We start from the raw sequence: 19015 nt of genomic DNA, 5'->3' as shown, positions 1-19015 counted from the left end.
CGGTTTGGCCATAGGAGAGGTGTGCAACCTGCAGAAGCAGGGTCTATGGGGAGGTCCTTGGGTTGACGGAGGGCATGCCCTTGAGAGAACTGGAGGACCCCAGCCTCTCTGGTTTCCTTTCAGGCAATGTGATCTCTCACTCCTGCTGTGTGCCGGGGACCCTTGTCAGAGCTGGCGCTGTACTGCTTGAACTTTCAGCCTCCAAAACTGTGTGGTAAATAAGACTCTTTTCTGCATAAAGTTAACCTGCCTCCTATTTGGTTATAGTAGTGCAATACAGACTAATGCATGTAGGTTCCACATCTGAGACACAATCAACAACAGATTGCAAGTATTCAGGAAAAAAACTACTTCTACACTGAGCACATATGAGGACTTTGTCATTAACCTCTAAACAACACAGCACAACAACTGCTTAAGGAACATCTGCATTTTTGGGGTGTTACGGGCACTCTAGAGATGATTTGAAGTATACAGAAGGATGATTTGAAGTATACAGAAGGCAAATACCACATTTTTTATGAGGGGTTGAGCGTATCTGCAGGGATCCCTTGACCAATCCTCCATGGACATTGAACAAAGGTGCAACTAGGAGTGTCAGAGGACAGAGACACCTGTGAGCCACAGTGATCATATGGGCCTTTACTCTGAGTGAGGCAAGGGGCTGTACTAGGCTCTGAGCAGAGGACATAGGTGCTCGTAGGTCCTCATGAGGTCGACCCCATGTTATTACAGGACTCTCCATCCCATTTGCTCCATGGAGTGTGGACGTCAGGGGAACGTGGCAGAAGGAGGAGGATCATTGAGAACTTCAGTGTGTAATCCTGGAGCTAAAAGGGTAGGAAAGATGAAGGTCTGAGGGTGAGTGAATGAAGGTTCTAGTCTCATCAGGAGCTCTTCCTATTTCTCAGTTGGGTGGAGGTATGTGGGGGACTCTCCCAAAACATTTGCATCCCAACAGTTATGATGTGGAGTGTCAGAGAAAGAGGGTAGTCAAACATGGCAACAAAGTGTCTGCCCTGAGCAATGGGAAGGATGCAATGATGTAAGAAATTTCTTTGGTTGTAAATAGCAGGCCTGCTGGGGTGCATAAGGAGAGAATGGGAAGAGAGAAAGTAGAGGCAGTGAAAAGTCAGAAGAGACTCTCCATTTGTTTGCTTGTTTTAGGATCAAGGAAATGTCAGCCTATTGGCATATTGAAGGATCCTAAATAAGAAACTGTTGCAGAGCCTGGAACTTCTCTCCAATAGATGGGTGGCCTTTGAAGGACCATGAAGATTTTATGACCAATGTTGAGGGAAACACAAAGATATCATTGAGTGAGCAGACAAGTTGGTGGGCAAAGGGATGTGCTGGAGAGATGTGCACTAGGGAACTGGGAAAACCAGGTCATTAGTGGTAAAGGAAGGTGCAAAGAGATTGGAAATCAGAGAAATGAGAAACAAGAGGAGGGAGAATCTAAAAGGGAAACGCATTAGCGGACATTGTGGAGTACAAGTATGGAACATGAAATGTGGGGTGTGGAGGATGGACAATGGAGTATGGAGAATGAAATGTGAAGAATGGAGTGTGGAACACAAAGAGTGGAGTTTGAAACAAGTAGTGTGGAATATGGAAAATAAATGTTGGAGAATAGAAATGGAAAATGGCACATGAAATATGCCATGGAGATTGGGTTATGGAGTACAAGGAATTGAGAATACGATATAGACCATAAAGTACAGAATGTGAAGAACAGTGTATGGAATATAAATAACTGAGAATGAGGACAGAATGTGGAAAATGAAGAGTGGTGGATGGAGAATGGAAATTAAAGTATGGAGAAAAGAGCATGGAATATGCAAAGTGGAGAAAGAGATTAGAGTATGGAGAATGGAATACAGAATATGGAGAAAAGAGTGTGGTGAATCGAGAATGGATCATGGGGTATAGAATAGAAAGAACAGTGTGTGTGGAGTAGAGGCAATAAGGAATGGAGAAAGAAGTATGAGGAATGGAGGAGAATGGAATGTGGAGAATAGAGTATGGAGATAGAAAATGGAGAATGGTATTGGAATAGAGTATGGAGAATGGAGTGTTGCTTATAAAGTTTGGGGTATTATAATCCCTGCTACTCAGGAGGCTGAGGCAGAAGGATCATGAGTTTGGGATGAGCCTTGGTAACATAGTGAGAGCCTGTTTAAAAAAAGAGATTGTTGTATGGAGTACAGAACTGGAGATAGAAGACTGATGAAAGGACTTGGAATATTCAGAATGGAGTATGAACCATGGGAATGGAGAATAAACTATGAATAATAGAATATGGAATATTGAGAATCTGGTTGTAGAACAAACTGTGGAGAATGGAGTATGGAGAATGAACTGTGGAGAATGAATAATAAGTAACAGAATATAGAGAATGGAGTGTGGAGTGAAGACTTGAAGGGAAGAATGGAGTATGGTGTATGAAGTATGGAGTATGGAGAATGGAGAGTAGAGCATATTGAATGAAGTAAGGGGAATGGAGAATAGAATACCAAAAACAGAGTATAGAATATAGAAAAATGTATAGAGTATGGGATCTGAGAATAAAGAATGAAGAAAGATGGAATATAGAGGAGGATAGAGCAGGGAAATGAAGAACAGAGTATGAAGTATGGAGAACAGAGAAGAGAACACAGTGAATGAATTATGAAGTATGAAGAAAGGAGAATGGGCCGTGGAGAATGAAGAACGAATAATGTAATGTAGAAAATAGAGAATGAAGTGCGGAGTGGAATACTGGAGGGCAGAATGCAGTATGGTGTGGGAAGTATGGAGTATGGAGAATTGACAATGGAGTGGAGAACGGACTACGGTGTGTGAAGTGTGGGGTATGGAGAATGCAGTGGAGAATAAAGTATGGCATAAGAAGAATGGAAAATGTAATATGACATAGAGAATTTGGATATTAGATTATAGAGAAAAGGAAATGGAGACTAAAAAGTACAATATTAACAAAAGAGTATAAAGAACGGACGGAGGATATGGAGAATGAATGAATACTGGGGTGAAAATGAGTACAGAGAATGAAATATTATGGTGAATATAACATGGAGGACAGAGTGTGAAGTTTAGAGTATGGAGAGTGGAACGGACAATGTAGTACGTTGTGTTGAGTATAGAGTACAGAGAATGGGAAGCGTAGTATGCTGTTTGGAGTACGGAGTATGCAGACTGTAGAAATGTACTGAGAATGGAGTTAGAGGATTGGTTGTGTATAGCAAATGGAGTATTGGGAATGGAGAATTGAGGAGTGTGGAGTATGGAGTTAGAGAATAGAGTATGAAGAATAAAGATTGGAGACTGGAATGTAGAATAGGGAAAAATGTAATGGAGAATGTAGTATAGAATATGCAGATTGGAATATGAAGTACTAATAATAAAGAATGGAGAAGGGAGTATGGATAATTGACTATGGAGATGGAAGAGTACGAGTATAGAATACATAAAGTGTGGATAATGATGCCTAGAGAATGGAGTATGGATAAAGGAGATTGGGATGTAAAGATTTAAGTTAGAGAGAGGAGAAGAAAGCTGGAATATAGAGAATAGAGAATGGCATTTAAGAAAAGAGGATGGAGACTGGAGTATTGAATATGGAACAGAGAATAGATTACAGAGAATTCAGTATGGAGATTGTAGTATGATTAATGTGATATGAATATTAGTGTGTGGAGAATGCTGTGTAGAATATGAACAGCAGAGAATAAAGTATGGACTAGAGAGTAGAATATTATGTATAGAGCATGACATGTGGAGAAAGAAGAAAGAAGAAAGGAATGTTGCAGATGGAATGGAGTACTAAGTGTCAAGTCCAAAGACTGGAGAACTGACTGTGGTGAAAAGAGTAAGGAGAATGAGTGTGAAGAATGGAGTATAGTAGATAGAGGAAGGGATTCTGGAATATGGAGCTTGGATAATGGAGAATGGGTCATAGAATGAAGAATTAAATGGAATATGGAGAATGTTGTATGGAAATGATTGTATAAACTAGAGAATGGAGAATAGATAATGGAATGCAGAGTTTAGAGTATGGAGAATGGGCAAAGGAGTATGGAGATTGAATAATAGGGTATAGAATTGAGTTTAAACAATAGAATGGAGAATGGAGTTTGAATGAGGCATAGATTTGGTGAATGGGGTATGGATAATAGAGTTTGGAATGTAGTGTTTGGAGATTGTACCATGGAGTATGAAGAATGGGGCATGATGTATGGAATGTAATGGATGAAGAATGAAGGCACAAAATATGGGGCATGGAAAATGGAGAATCACAAATTAAGTATGGAATATGGAAAATAACTATGTAGAAATGTAGAATGGAGCATGGTGAATGTAGAATAGATAGGAGGATGGAGTATGGGCTAAGAAAATGGAGGGTGGAGGATAGTAAAGTATCAAGTACAGAGAATGGAGAAATGGAGTGTAGAATGTGAATAATGATTATGTACTATGAAAGATGGTACAGGAAAACATACAAAGAGGTATAAAGCATAGGGAACAAAAATGAAAAATGAAGCATAGAAAATGAGGAATGGAGTATGGAGCAGTAATAGTAATGAACAGAGTATGGGGAATGGAGTATGAAGATAGGAAAATGGAGAATGCTATGTGGAATAGAAAATGCGAAAAATCGGATATAGATTATGGCAATAGAGTATTGGGTTGGACAGTGGAGAATGTGAAAAGGAGATTAAATATAGGGAACACGATATAAAATATGGGAAACAAGCCAGGAATGGTGGCACACACCTGAAATCCCAGCTACTTGGGGGCAGAAAGACCCCAAGTTCGATCTTTCTGGCCAACTTGTGAGAACTTATCTCAAAATAAAAATAAAAAGCACTGGGGATTGATTCAGTGGCAGAGCACTTGCTACCATGTGTGAGGCCCTGCGTTTAATCTTCAATATGGAGAAAATAGAATATGAAAAATAAAGCAAGGAATTTAGAGAATGGAGCATGGACAATGAAGCTTAGAGTAGAGAACAGAGTATGACGTATGGAATATAGAGTAGACAGAATGGAGGCAGGAGATGTAGCAAGGAAAACATATGTTGGGGTATAGGGTATTAAGTATGGATAATGGAGAGTAGAATATGGATTATGGATAATGGAGTATGAAGAATCTATAAAGAGAATAGAGAATGGAGTGTAGGATATGGACAAAAAGGTAGAGTTTGAAGAGTGCAGAATGGAGAGCAGAAAATTGAGTGTGAATATGAAGAATGTCATAGAATTATGGAGAATAGAGAATGGAAAATGGAATACAAAATAGAAAAATGAAATATGACATACAGAAAACTGAAGAATGGAGTACGGATGAAGGTACAGATCATGGATAATGTAAATGAAGAACAGTGAAAGGAGATTGAAGAACAGAAAAACAGAATATGAATAATAAAGTATCTGATATGAGTCAAGGAGCATGGATAATTGAAGTGTGAACAAAAATGTATAGAGAAGAGTATATGGAGTGTAGAGAACGAAAAATAGAGACAATAATGAAGTATGGAGGTTGTCAATGGCATATAGTGAGTAGACAAAGTAGTATGGAGAATAAAGAATGGAGTGGACAATGAAGAATGAAGGTGTATAGGGTATAAGGGGGAAGGGATGGACTAGGGATAATGCAGTACAGAGTATTAAGTAAGGGCTATAAGGTTTGGAGGATAGAGAATGTAGAAGGGAGAGTGAGAATCGAGTATGGAGAGTGTACAGAGTAGAAAATAGAGCATGGAGAACGGGAAATGGAATGTGGGTATGGAAAATACAGTAAGATTATAAAGAAGGAAGAATGAAGTATCAAGAATAGACTATAAAAATTAAGAGTGGAGCACGAACGGAGTATGAATAAGAAGTAAAGATTACAATAATGTGAAAGAAGCATGGTGAAAGAAGAATGAAGAGCTGATTAAAGAAAACGAAGAATGCCATGGAGAATGAAGTACGGCTTACAGAGGAGGGAGCATGGAGAGTGGAGTGTGGAGGAACAATAATGGAGAATCATGTATAGAGTATGGAGAGTGGACAAAGAGACAAGAGTATGAAGGATGGAAATGGCCTATGAAGAACAGACAAAGTAGTAAGGAGTATGAAATATAAAGTCTAAATATGGCAAATTAATTATCAAGAATGACATGTGAAGAATAGAAAATGGGGGATGGAATGGGCAATGGAGCATGATGTGTGCAGCATGAAGTATAGAAAAATGAGAATGGAGTAGGGAGAATGCTGTATGGACTACAGAGTGAGGAGCATGGGGTATGGAGAGTGGATAGTGCGGAATAGAGGATGAGAATGGAATATGGAGAGGGTAGCATGGAGAATGGAAAACTGAGCAGAGAGTATGGAATGTGGTGAAAGAAGGATAGAGAATAGAGAGTGGAGAAGGGAGAATGGAGAATGGGTATGGTATTTGGAGAATAAAGCATAAGCTATGCAAAATGTATCACTGAAAATGGACAAAGAACACGGAGATTGGAGTATGGAGTGTAGGCAATAAAGAATGGAGAAAGGTGTATAAGAATAGATAGTAAAATATGGAGAATATGGTAGAGGATAGAACAATGGAAAATTAAGATTGAAGTATAAAGTATGGAATTGGAGAATGAGGGCTAGAGAATAATGCATAGAATCTGAAGGATGGAGATTATATGAATAATAGTATGGAGTATAGAGTATGGAGTTCAGAATATGGAAAAAACAAATAGGGAATGAATGAAGAAGTATGGAGAATGTATAGTGGGGTATGGGTTGGAGATAATGGAGAATGAAGTATAGTGAAAGAGTAAGAAGAATGGATGTAAGAACGGAGAGTGGAGTGTGGTGAAGGGAGAATGAGTGCAATATAGATAACTGAGTATATGATATCTATGATGGAATATGAAGCATGAAGACTTCAGAGTGGGGAATATAGTATAGTTTACAGCAATGGGTAGGGAAAAGAGTATGGAAAAATTAGAAAGAAAAATGAAGAACAAAATGGAAAATGGAATATTATGGTGTATGAAGAATGAAGTGTGGAGTATGGAGAATGTAGTATGAAGAATATTATACGGAAAATGTAGAAAGAAGAAACAAGTATGGAAAATGGTGCAAGTAATATTGAGTATGGACAATGGAGTACTGAGCATGGTATATGGAGAATGATCCATGATGTTTAGATATGGTAAAGAGTATGAAGAAAGAATGGATTGGAGAATGTAGTATTGAGAATGGAGTGTAGCTGTACAAATGGAGTATGGAGAATTCAGTAGAGAGAATAGGTATGGAGTGAAGAATGGAATCTGGCTGTGCAGAGTATATAAAATGTAGAGTAGAGTATTAATAAATAGTGGAGTATGTAAAATTTATATTTAACATCAGAGTGGAGTATAAGGTAGGTAATATGTAGAATGGAATATAGGGTGTGGAGAGTAGAGTATAGAGAAGGAAGAATGAAGAATGGAGTGAGAATATGAATAATGGAGTATGGGAAATAACATAAATTATGGAGAATGGAACGTATTCATAATGGAGAATGAAGAATGAAGTATACATTATGGCTACAGAAATATAGACAATGGAGTGTGGATAAAAGTGTAGAAAATGCAGAATATAGACAGCAGACAATGAGTATTAAGTATGGAGAATGAAAAAAATTACCAGGAAAAGAGTGGAGAAAGGAGTATAAAATATGTACAAATGGTGTACAAAGTATTGGGCATGGGCTATGGTGAATGTAGCATGGAGAATAGAATTTGGACAAACTAGAAAAGGAGACCAAATACAAAATATGGTGAATGAAGCATGTGTTATGGAGAATAGAGTTGACAATGGAGTTTGATATATGGAGTAAGAAGTATATGGAGAATATGGAAAAGAATAGAGTGTAGATTTAGGACTATGGAGAACGAACAAAGGTAAATTAAGTATGAAAAATAGAGTACTGAATATGGAGTGGGAGTAGATCATGGTGTATGTACTATGTAAGATGGAAAATGGAATATGTTGATTTAAGTAAGGACAGTGGAAAATAGAGAATGGAGATTGAAAATGGAACATAGAATATGGTGAATGACGTGCAATATGGAGTGTGGAAATGGAAAATGTGATATAGAACATGGACAATGGAATATAGGGAGTATGCAAAAGAAATACTGGCAATGGCCTATGAAGGGAATTGTACGAGAGAGAGTGTGGAGAATGTTGTAGGAGTATGGCAAATGAAAAATGCAGCATGAATAAGGTCCAGTGAATAAGGAAGTATTAGAATATGGAATATGGGTTATAGAGCATGGAATTTGGAGTTTCTGAAATGAGGAAGGGAGAATGAAGTATGTAGAATGGATAATGGATTATAAAGTACACAATACTGAGAATATAGATTGGAGTGTGGTAAATGAAGTAAAGAGAATAGAAAATAATAAATAAATGGAGTATCAAGTACGAAAAATAGAGTGTAATGAGCAGTTTATGGAATGATGAATGGAATGTGGAATAAGGAGGATGATGTCCATAATATGAAAAATGTTCGTGGAGAATAGTGCTGAGTTGGAGTATGGGAATACGGGAAATAGAATAGGGAGAATGAAATGTGGATATGGAATGTGGTTATAAACTATGAAGTTTGCATTTTGGAGAATGGATAATGGAATATGTTGAATAGATAATGGAATATAATATTCAACATAGAATACAAATAATGTAGTAAGGAATAGAGAAGAAAGAATGGAGTATTAAGCATAGAGAATAGAGTATAGAATATGGAGTGGAGAATATAGAATGGATGATGGTGAGTGGGAAAAGAACAGTACAGAAGAAAGATTGGGGAATAAATTATGGAGAGTGAAGTTAAGGAGAATACAAATATATAATGTGGAGAATGGAGGGAGAATGGTGTACAGTGAATGGAAGAAGAAGAATGAAATGAATAATAGAATGTAAGTGTGGAGAATGGAGAATGGAGTATGGAATATGAAGAACAGACTGTGTAGAATGGACTATAGCACGAGATAATGTAATATGGAGAACGGAGCATGGAATAAATAGAATGGATAATAGAGCATAGAATGGAGTACAAACTATGGAGAATACCCATGGAAAATGAGTAGGTTATATAGAGTGTGGAGTTGGAAAATAGAGAATACAGAATAGAATATGAATAATGGAGCATGGCAAGTGAGAATGGATGAGAGAATAGAGACCAGAGAATAGATTACAGAACATAGACAATGACAGGAAGTGCAGTGAATGGAGAGTGAAATGTGGTGTGTGAGGAATGGTAAGTGAAGTATGGATTATAAAGAATGGTTTATGAAGCGGAAAAGGGCATATGGACTGTGTAGTATGAAGAATGGAGTATGGAAAATAAGTTATGGAGTGTGAATAATGCAGGAATAGAGTGTGGATAAAGTAAAATGGAAAACAAAGCATAGAATATATTGAATGAAGCATGGAATTTTGAGGATGGAGTAGAATAAGGAATAGCATGCATGATATATGGAGCATAGAGAATGGTGTTTAGAATATGGAATGTGGAGAATGTGGCATAGTGTATAAAGAAGGATGTATGGAGTATGGACAATGATGTTTGGAAAATGGTTTATGGAATGGAGAATGGGGTATAGGTAATAGAATGAATAATGGGTTGGAGAATGTAATACAGAGAACAGAGTATGAAGTATATAGGATGAAGAATGGTGTATAGAATACAGAGAATGAAGTCAGAAGTATGAAGAACAAAGTGGAGAAAATTGATATATTGGTAACTGATAATGGAGACTGGTATAAGAAGTATGATTATGGAAAATGAATTTTGTATGGAGAATGGTGAATGGAGTATGGAGAATGAACAGGAGTACTGAGTATGATGAATGGAGTAAAGTGTGTAGATAATGGAGTATGGTATATAGTGAATAGAAAACAGTGTGAAGAATGATGTATGGAGTTTGAAGAATTGATAATGGAGCATGGTTAATAAAGAATGGAGAATGTTGTATGGAATCTGGAGGAAGTAGAATGGAGAGTATAGGAAATGAAATATGGAGAATGGACTATGGAATATTCCATATGGGGTATGGAAACAGAATATAGACAATGTTAATAAAGTTGGAATATACAGAATGGATAATGGAGCACAGGGTGCACAGAATAGAGAAGGTAGAATAGACTATGAAGATTAGACAATGGAGTATAAAATCTGGATAGGAGTTTGAAGCATGGAGATGGATTATGTTTTATATAAAATGGATAATGGAATACAGAACATAGACAATGGAGTGTGCAGTATGGAGAAGAGAGAATGGAGTACAGCATATAGATAAGCGATTACAGAGGATAGACAATGGAGCATAGTGTTTGGAAAATGAAGAATGGTGTATGGAGATTGGAGAGTGGAGAATGTTGTGTGGAGACTTAAAAACAGAGTAAGGAAAAAAAGAAAGGAGGATGAAGGATAATAATGGAATATATAATGTGGAAAAAGAAATATAGAGTATGGACAATGAAAGATAATGGAGTAGCAAATATGGAGACTGGACTATGGAGACAGAGGTGAACATCAGAGCATGGAGAATGGAGAACAGAATGTGGTATATGGACAACGGAGTGTGGAGAATGAGAAATGCAGACCAGGAAATGGGCTCTTCAGAAAGGAGAATGGAAAATTGATCATGAAAATTGGAGCACAGGAAACGTAGAGTAGAGCACAGGGAATGAAGTGAGGAGAAAGGAGAGTAGAATATGGAGAGTGAACAGCAATATGATAAATGGAGATTGGAGAATGTGGAATAGGGGATGAGAATGGAAAAATGCACATAGTATTGTATACACCATCTGGAGAATAAACAAGGGGAAATTTATTATGGAGAATGGAATGAGATGGGGAATGGGACTATGAGGATGATGTATGGAATATGGAGTATGGAGAATAAAGTGTAAAGAACAAAGTACAGAATGTGAAGGATGGAATGTGGAGAACAATTATGCATAATGAAGACTAGAACATGTGTGATACAGCATGGAGTACAGAATATAGAAAATAAAGAATGGAGTTTATATTATGGATTTGGAGTAGAAAGTGGAATATGTAGTAAATTAAATGGAGAAAAGAGATGGAATATGGAGAAAGTAAAATGGAGTATAAAGAGCAGCATATAGAGCAAGGAGTAAGAAGAATTGAGACTAAAGTATCACGTTTGGAGAATAGAAAACAGAGTGTGGAGAATATATTATGAAGAATGGAATGTAGATAATGGAGACTGGAAAATGGATGGGGATAAGGAGAATGCAGTAGAAGTATGGTGAGTGGGAATGGAGTATGGAAAAGGAAGAATTAAAAGTCAATATCAATAATGCAGTATGGACATTGGCAAGTAGAGTGTAGAACTGATTATGTAGGTAGGACTGTGGTGTATAGAACATGAAGACTGGAAAATGAAATACAGGGAATGGAGTATGGAGTGTGAATAATATAGTACAGAGAAAATAGAACAGAGAATGAAGTGCGATATGGAGTTTGGGTATTGGAGTATGAAGTTTGTAGAAAAAGAAAAAGGAGGATGGAGTATGTAAAATGGACAATGGAGTATGAGATATGAAATAGAGACTATAGAATGGAAAAGATGAATGGAGTAAGGACAAGCAAAATTTAAAATAGACAAAAGACCATAGAGTATGGATTAAGCAGTTAAAGAAGAGAATGGAGTGTATATTGTAGATATGAAGGGTGAGGAATGAGTTCTGGACTGTAGAATGGAGAATAGCTTATGGTAAATGGAGTAATAGGGATAGAAAGAGAATGGAGAATGTAATGTAAAGAATGGAATATGGATTATGAAGTAAAAAATATGGTCAATGAAGTTTGAAGTACAAAGAATATAATATGAAAAATAGAGTACTGAGAAAGAGTGGAGTATAGAGTATGGTGACTGTAGTGTGCAGTATGGTGACTGGATTGTAGAAAGAAGTCGGGTATATGAAGGACAGAGTATGGAAAATAGAAAAAGGACTATTGGGAATGGAGGTCAGAGTATGGAAAACAGAAAATAGAGTTTTTGAATAACATAAGGAAAATGGAGAAAGAAAAATAGAGTATGAAGGATGGAAAATGGAGTATGGAAAATGAATTGGAGTATGGAGAATGATGTAAATAATAATAGTATATGGATAATGGATTATGATACATTATTAATGGACAATGGTATATGTAGTACAGATCATGGGGTAAAAATAATAAAATGTGGAGAACAGAATATGAGAATAGGAAATGGAGAGTGGCAGAGTAAGAAGAAAGGAGAGTGGAGAATGAAGTATGTGTATGGAGAATGGAGTGTGGTGAACAGAATATGAAGAATGTGGAGAATGGAGAACAGAGGATGAAGAACAGTACAGCGCCTGGAGCATGGATTGTGGAGTATGAAGGATGGAGTGTGCAGCATGGAGGATGGAGTGTGGAGCCTAGAGAGTAACGTGTGGAGAATGGTAGATGCAGTGTGTGGCATGGAGAACAGAGTGTGGTGCGTTGAGGATGAAGTGTGGGACAAACAGGACAAAGTCGGAAATGGAGGATGGAGTGTGGGTCATGGAAGACGTAGTGTGGAGAGTGGACGAAAAAATGCTGGGCAAGGAGAATGAAGGGTGGAGCATGAAGGATAGAGTATGAACGAAGGATGACTTCTTGACACTGAAGGATGGAACATATGGCAAAGGGGCAGGTGTGGAACCTGGAGAACTGAGACTGGGACATGGAGGATGGAGTGTGGGGCACGGAAAATGGCCTGTGGAGCATGAAGAAAGTAGTGTGGAGCCTGGAGGATGGAGTGCAGAACCTGGAGAATAAAGTGCAGATGATGGAAGATGGAGTGTGGGGCATGCAGGGAGGAGTGTGGAGGCTGAAGAATGGATCATGAGGCACTGAGGACAGTGAAACACCTGAAGGCCATAGTGTGGAAAATGCAGGATGAAGTGTGGGCTTGGAGGGTGGAGCGTGGGCCTGGAGGGTGGAGTGTGGGCATGGAGGGTGGAGTGTGGGCCTGGAGGGTGGAGCGTGGGCCTGGAGCGTGGAGTGTGGGCATGGAGGGTGGAGTGTGGGCCTGGAGGGTGGAGCGTGGGCCTGGAGCGTGGAGTGTGGGCATGGAGGTTGGAGTGTGGGGCATGGAGGATGAAATATAGGCCATGGAAGAGAGCATGTGGAGCATGATTAACCAATTGTGGAGCATGGAGGACAGAGTGTGGAGACTGTGAATGGAGCCTGGGGCTTGGATGAGGCTATGGAACCTGGAGGATGGTGGGTGGAACATTGAAGATGGAGTACCAATCATGTAGGACTGAGCATGGGGCATGCAAGGCAGATTGTTGGGCATGAAGGAAAGAGTGTGAAATAAGAATGGAGAAGAAAAGATGAAAGGTGAAGTGAGGAGCATGGAGGGTGGATTGTGGAGCATGAAGAACAGAGTGTGGAGACTGTGAATGGAGCATGGGGCTTGGATGAGGGTGTGGAACCTGGAGGACAGAGTTTGGTACATGGAGGGTGGAGTGTGGGGCATGGAGGAGAGTGTAGAACCTGAAGAATGAAATGGAGAGGATGGAAGATGGAGTGCAGAGCATAGACAATGGATTGTAAAATACAGAGAATAGAGTGTGTGGCATAGAGGATCAAGTGTGTGACATGGAGTGTGGAGACTGTGGATTGAGCATAGGGCATGGGAGACAATGTGGAACGTGGAGGACAAGAGTGTGGGACATTGAAGATAGAGGGTGGACCATGGAGGACTAAGTGTGAGGTATGGAAGATGGGGTGTGGAGTATAGAGAATGGAGTGGAGAGGTTGGAAGATAGGGTTGTGGAGGATGGAGACTGAAGGGTGGAGCATGGGGCATAGACAGTATGGAAACAGGAAGACAGAAAGTTGGACATGGAAGATGGAGTGTGGATCCTGGAGGACAGGGTATGACACATAAAGGAAGGAGTATGGGGGCTGGAGGATGGAGCATGGGCATGGAGAGGAGATGTTACCTGAAGGACTGAGTGTGAGACATTGAGCATGGAGTGTGGGTCATGGAGTACTAAGTAGGAGCATGGAGGATGGAGTGTAAAACCTGGAGAAAGGAGTAGAGAGGATAGAAGATGGAGTGTGGAGCATGGAGGGTGGATTTTGGAGCATGAAAGATGGAGTTTGGAGACTGAAAGATTAAGTATGGGGCATGGAGGAGGGTATGGAATATGAAGGATGGGGTGTGAGATATGGATGATGGCATATGCTTGTGAAGGATAGTGTGATGCCTGGAGTAAGAGTGTGGGGCATATAGGACAGGGTGTAAAGCCAGGGGAATGGAGTGTGGAGACTGAAGATCATAATGTGGAGCATGGAGGACAGAGTGTGGAGGCTCCAGGAGGGAGTCTGGAGTCTGGGAATGAAGTGTGGAGCCTGGAAGATGGAGTACCGTTCTTAAAGAACACAGTGTGGAGTTGAAATTGGATTGTGGGGGATGGAAGACAAAGCATGGAGCATGCAGGACAGTGTGAACAGGGAGAATGAGCTGTGGAACCTGCGGGACAGAGTTGGGCATGGAGGGTGGGGGGTGGGGCCTGGAGAGTGAAGCATGGAGCCTGAATTGCAGAGCCTGGAGTATGGATGTGGGGCACTGAGGATGGAGTGTGGGGCCCGGAGCATAAAGTATGTGGTGGGGAGGATGGAGTGTGGAGAGTGAAGGATGAGCATGCAGTATGGAGGATGTAGTGTGCATCCTGGAATACTGAGTGTTGAGTCTACAGGTCGAGTGTGAAGCAAGCAGGATAGGGTGTGTAGCATTAAGGATGGAGTGGGGATCCTGGACTATGAAGTGTGGGGCATGGAGGACAAAGTGTGGGACTAAAGGATGCAGTGTGGAGATTGAAGGATGGAGCATGGAGGAGGGTGACAAATCCAGAGGAAAGAGTGCTGGACGTGGAGGATGGCATATAGATCATGGAGAAAACATTTTGGGGCATGGAGGATTGAGTGTGGGTGTGAAGACAGAGTGTGGTGTGTGGAAGATGGATTGTGGAGCATGGAGGGTAGAGTGTGGAGATGGAAGGATGGATCATGGGGTATTGAGGATGGTGAGAAACCTGGAGGCCAGAGTGTGTGACATGGAGGTCAGAGTGAGTATCAAGGAGAACTGAGTGCAAAGCATGGAGAATTGAGTATGGAACCTGGAGAGTGGGTACAAAGGATGAAAGATGAATTGTAAAGCATGGAGGATGTATTATGAAGCATGGGACCTGGAGTGTGGAGACTGACGGATGAATCATGGGGCATTGAGGATGGTGAGAAACCTGGAGGCCAGAATGTGGGACATGGAGGTTGGGGTGTGGATCATGGAAGACTGAGTCTTGGGCATACAGGACAAAGTGTGAGGCAAAGAGGATGGAGTGTGGAGCCTGGAGAATGGATTAGAAAATGAAGATCGGAATGTGGAGCATGGAGGAGAGAGTGTCGAGCCTCCAGGAGGAAGTCTGGAGTCTGAAAAATGAAGTATGGAGGAGGAGGATGGAGTGTGGGTAATTCAGGACAGAGTATGGAGTTGAAAATGAAATGAAAGACAGCATGCAGGAAAGTGTGGAGCACGAAGGATAAAATGAGGAACATATAGGAGAGAGGGATGGAGGCATGGAGGTGGAGTGAGGGCATGGAGGTAGGTGTGGGCATGGAACTGGAGTGTGGGTCATGGAGGTGGAGTATAGCTGGAGGTGGACAGTGGGCAGGAAGGGGGAGTGTGGGCAACAAGGTGGAGTGTGGACATGGGACTGCACTGTGGACATGGAGGTACAGTGCGGTCTTGGAAGTAGGTGTGAGCGTGGAGGTATAGTGTGGGCATGGAGGTGTAGTGTGGGTGTGGAGGTAGGTGTGGGCATGGAAGTGTAGTGTAGGCATGGAGGTGTAGTGGGCATGGAGGTGTAGTGTGGACATGGAGGTAGGTGTGGACATGGAGGTGTAGTGTGGGCATTGAGGTAGGTGTGGACATGGAGGTGTAGTGTGGACATGGAGGTGTAGTGTGAGCAGGGAGGTAGGTGTGGACATGGAGGTATAGTGTGGGCATTGAGGTAGTTGTGGGAATGGAGGTAGGCATGGGCATGGAGGTAGGTGTGGGCAGGGAGGTAGGTGTGGGAATGGAGGTGTAGTGTGGTCCTGGAGGTGTAGTGTGAGTGTGGAGGCGGGTGTGAGTGCTGAGGTAGGTGTGGTTGTGGAGGTGTAGTGTGGACGTGGAGGTAGGTGTGGACATGGAGGTAGGTGTGGGCGTGGAGGTAGGTGTGGGCATGGAAGTGTAGTGTGGGCGTGGAAGTGTAGTGTAGGCATGGAGGTGTAGTGGGCATGGAGGTGTAGTGTGGTCATTGAGGTAGGTGTGGGAATGGAGGTGTAGTGTGGTCCTGGAGGTATAGTGTGAGTGTGGAGGCGGGTGTGAGTGCTGAGGTAGGTGTGGTTGTGGAGGTGTAGTGTGGACATGGAGGTAGGTGTGAACATGGAGGTGTAGTGTGGACATGGAGGAAGGTGTGAACATGGAGGTGTAGTGTGGACATGGAGGTAGGTGTGGACATGGAGGTGTAGTGTGGTCCTGGAGGTGTAGTGTGGTCATTGAGGTAGGTGTGGGCAGGTAGGTGTGGACATGGAGGTGTAGTGTGGGCAGGGAGGTAGGTGTGGACATGGAGGTGTAGTGTGGACAAGGAGGTAGGTGTGGACATGGAGGTGTAGTGTGGACATGGAGGTAGGTGTGGACATGGAGGTGTAGTGTGGTCCTCGAGGTGTAGTGTGAGTGTGCAGGCGGGCGTGAGCGTGGAGGCGGGTGTGGGCAGGGAGGTAGGTGTGGACATGGAGGTGTAGTGTGGGCAGGGAGGTAGGTGTGGACATGAAGGTGTAGTGTGGGCAGGGAAGTAGGTGTGGACATGGAGGTGTAGTGTGGGCAGGGAGGTAGGTGTGGACATGGAGGTGTAGTATGGACATGGAGGTAGGTGTGGACATGGAGGTGTAGTGTGGTTCTCGAGGTGTAGTGTGGTCATTGAGGTAGGTGTGGGCAGGGAGGTAGGTGTGGACATGGAGGTGTAGTGTGGGCAGGGAGGTAGGTGTGGACATGGAGGTGTAGTGTAGACATAGAGGTAGGTGTGGACATGGAGGTGTAGTGTGGTCCTGGAGGTGTAGTGTGGTCATTGAGGTAGGTTTGGGCAGGTAGGTGTGGACATGGAGGTGTAGTGTGGGCAGGGAGGTAGGTGTGGACATGGAGGTGTAGTGTAGACATAGAGGTAGGTGTGGACATGGAGGTGTAGTGTGGTCCTGGAGGTGTAGTGTGGTCATTGAGGTAGGTTTGGGCAGGTAGGTGTGGACATGGAGGTGTAGTGTGGGCAGGGAGGTAGGTGTGGACATGGAGGTGTAGTGTGGACAAGGAGGTAGGTGTGGACATGGAGGTGTAGTGTGGGCAGGGAGGTAGGTGTGGACATGGAGGTGTAGTGTGGGCAGGGAGGTAGGTGTGGACATGGAGGTGTAGTGTGGACATGGAGGTAGGTGTGGACATGGAGGTGTAGTGTGGTCCTGGAGGTGTAGTGTGAGTGTGCAGGCGGGTGTGAGCGGGGAGGCGGGTGTGGGCATGGTAGTGGATAGTCAGTTGGAGGTGCAGCCGAAGCCTTCATGGGAGGCCCCTGGGTGAGTTGTGTATGTGGGTGTGGCCTAGGGGCGTGGACAGTGGGGTGGCCGTCTGCCCGGGTCCTGCGCTGCACTGCCCGCCTGCTCCAGTCTGAGGACACTTTCTCGGGTCAGACACCGTGCATCCCTCCAGGCCCAGGCGTGCGGGTGCTGGGGCACACCTGCATGCTGACGCGCTCCGTGGACCTGCCGACCCCACGCCAGGCTCGGTGCTGGGCCTTACCTGCATCCACTGTCTCCTGGGCTGGCTGCGCTCACGGCTCCACCTTGGTGGCTTCGCCCACCCTGTGTCGCATGCCGTCCACGGATTGGTGCCTCTGTGGGCCACGCGCGAGGGAAGGTGTCAGTGCCCCACCTGTGCAGGGGCCACACATGCCACCCCTCAGGGGTACTGGGCAACTCAGGGATGTCCCCAGAGAATGGTCCGCGGGTGCCCAAGAGTGCCAAGCAAAGCGCACGTCAGGGACTGAGGGCTGGGTGCTGGGATTCCTGGGTCCCCACCTGTGTCCTTGGGGAAAACTGCAGGGGCCTCCAGGGGCTCTAGGCTGCCCTTCCCCAGGAGACCCCATGAAGCCTGGGGATGGCGAGCTGCCACTGATGGCCTTCCAAGGGGACCTGCCAGATGACCCGAGTTCCAGGCCTTATCCCAAGATGGCCTCTCTGGAGTTCCTGGGCCCACCCTCCTGACCCTGAGCCGTCATGGCCGCCTCACCGCCCCGGCCTCGCCCCACCTGGGCCTCTCCCTCACCTTGGGTCTCCTCCTAGCTGGCTCCCACAGCCTCTGGGTGTTTTCCACCAGCCAAGTCCTGACAGGAGGATGAAGAGGGCAGGTTTAAGGAGAGTCTGATGCGGCCCGTGTTAGCACGCAGAGGACCCTCGCGGCCTCTCACCGGGCCAGCACACGCGCCTGCATGTCTCCGCCTGGCCCTGACCTTGGGCACACCTCCCCACCCCAGCCCGCAAACACGTAGGGCCCAGCCCCAGCCGCAGGCCGGCGGAGGTAAGCCGGCAAGGGGGTCCACCCAGGCCCTGCCTGGCGCCCGCTCTGCCCACCCCGCCCGCCGCTGGGCTGACTGACACAGGCAGGTGGTGGCTGCCCTGCGGCCTCCCCACTCGCAGCCCAGCGAGGGGCTCGGCGAGCAACCCCAGCTGCTCAGGGCCACTGTGCCAGGGGCTCCGGCGAGCTGAGGCCGGGCAGAGGTGAAGGCCGCAGGAGGGACGTTGCACAAGCAAAGCAAAGGTCAGAGGAAAGCAAACTGGACGGCAGCTTCCATGCCTCTTCCCCGAAGAGGGCCTCCTGGCCCCGCCTGGCAGCCAGAGGAAGCCTGCCACGTCTGCA

At 43.8% G+C, this 19015-nt stretch overlaps 1 long non-coding RNA gene across 2 annotated transcripts; it reads right to left on the bottom strand.

Annotated features, from left to right (window-relative positions):
* Window positions 1-626: 626 nt before the first annotated feature.
* On the bottom strand, window positions 627-18793 carry LOC124959786 (uncharacterized). 2 transcript variants are annotated; one of them, XR_007103987.1, is made up of 3 exons: window positions 18425-18793; window positions 17900-18031; window positions 627-830 (listed from the first exon to the last, which is right to left on the bottom strand). It is a non-coding gene; the product is annotated as an uncharacterized LOC124959786 (long non-coding RNA). The 2 variants fall into 2 exon arrangements; XR_007103988.1 differs by having other exon boundaries at window positions 17900-17993.
* Between the last annotated feature and the right edge of the window lie 222 nt (window positions 18794-19015).

Source organism: Sciurus carolinensis, chromosome 11, assembly GCF_902686445.1.
Source record: "Sciurus carolinensis chromosome 11, mSciCar1.2, whole genome shotgun sequence".
Classification (NCBI taxonomy): domain Eukaryota; kingdom Metazoa; phylum Chordata; class Mammalia; order Rodentia; family Sciuridae; genus Sciurus; species Sciurus carolinensis.
Note: the sequence above shows the minus strand (reverse complement) of the source record. Positions and strands in the feature narration are given on the sequence as shown.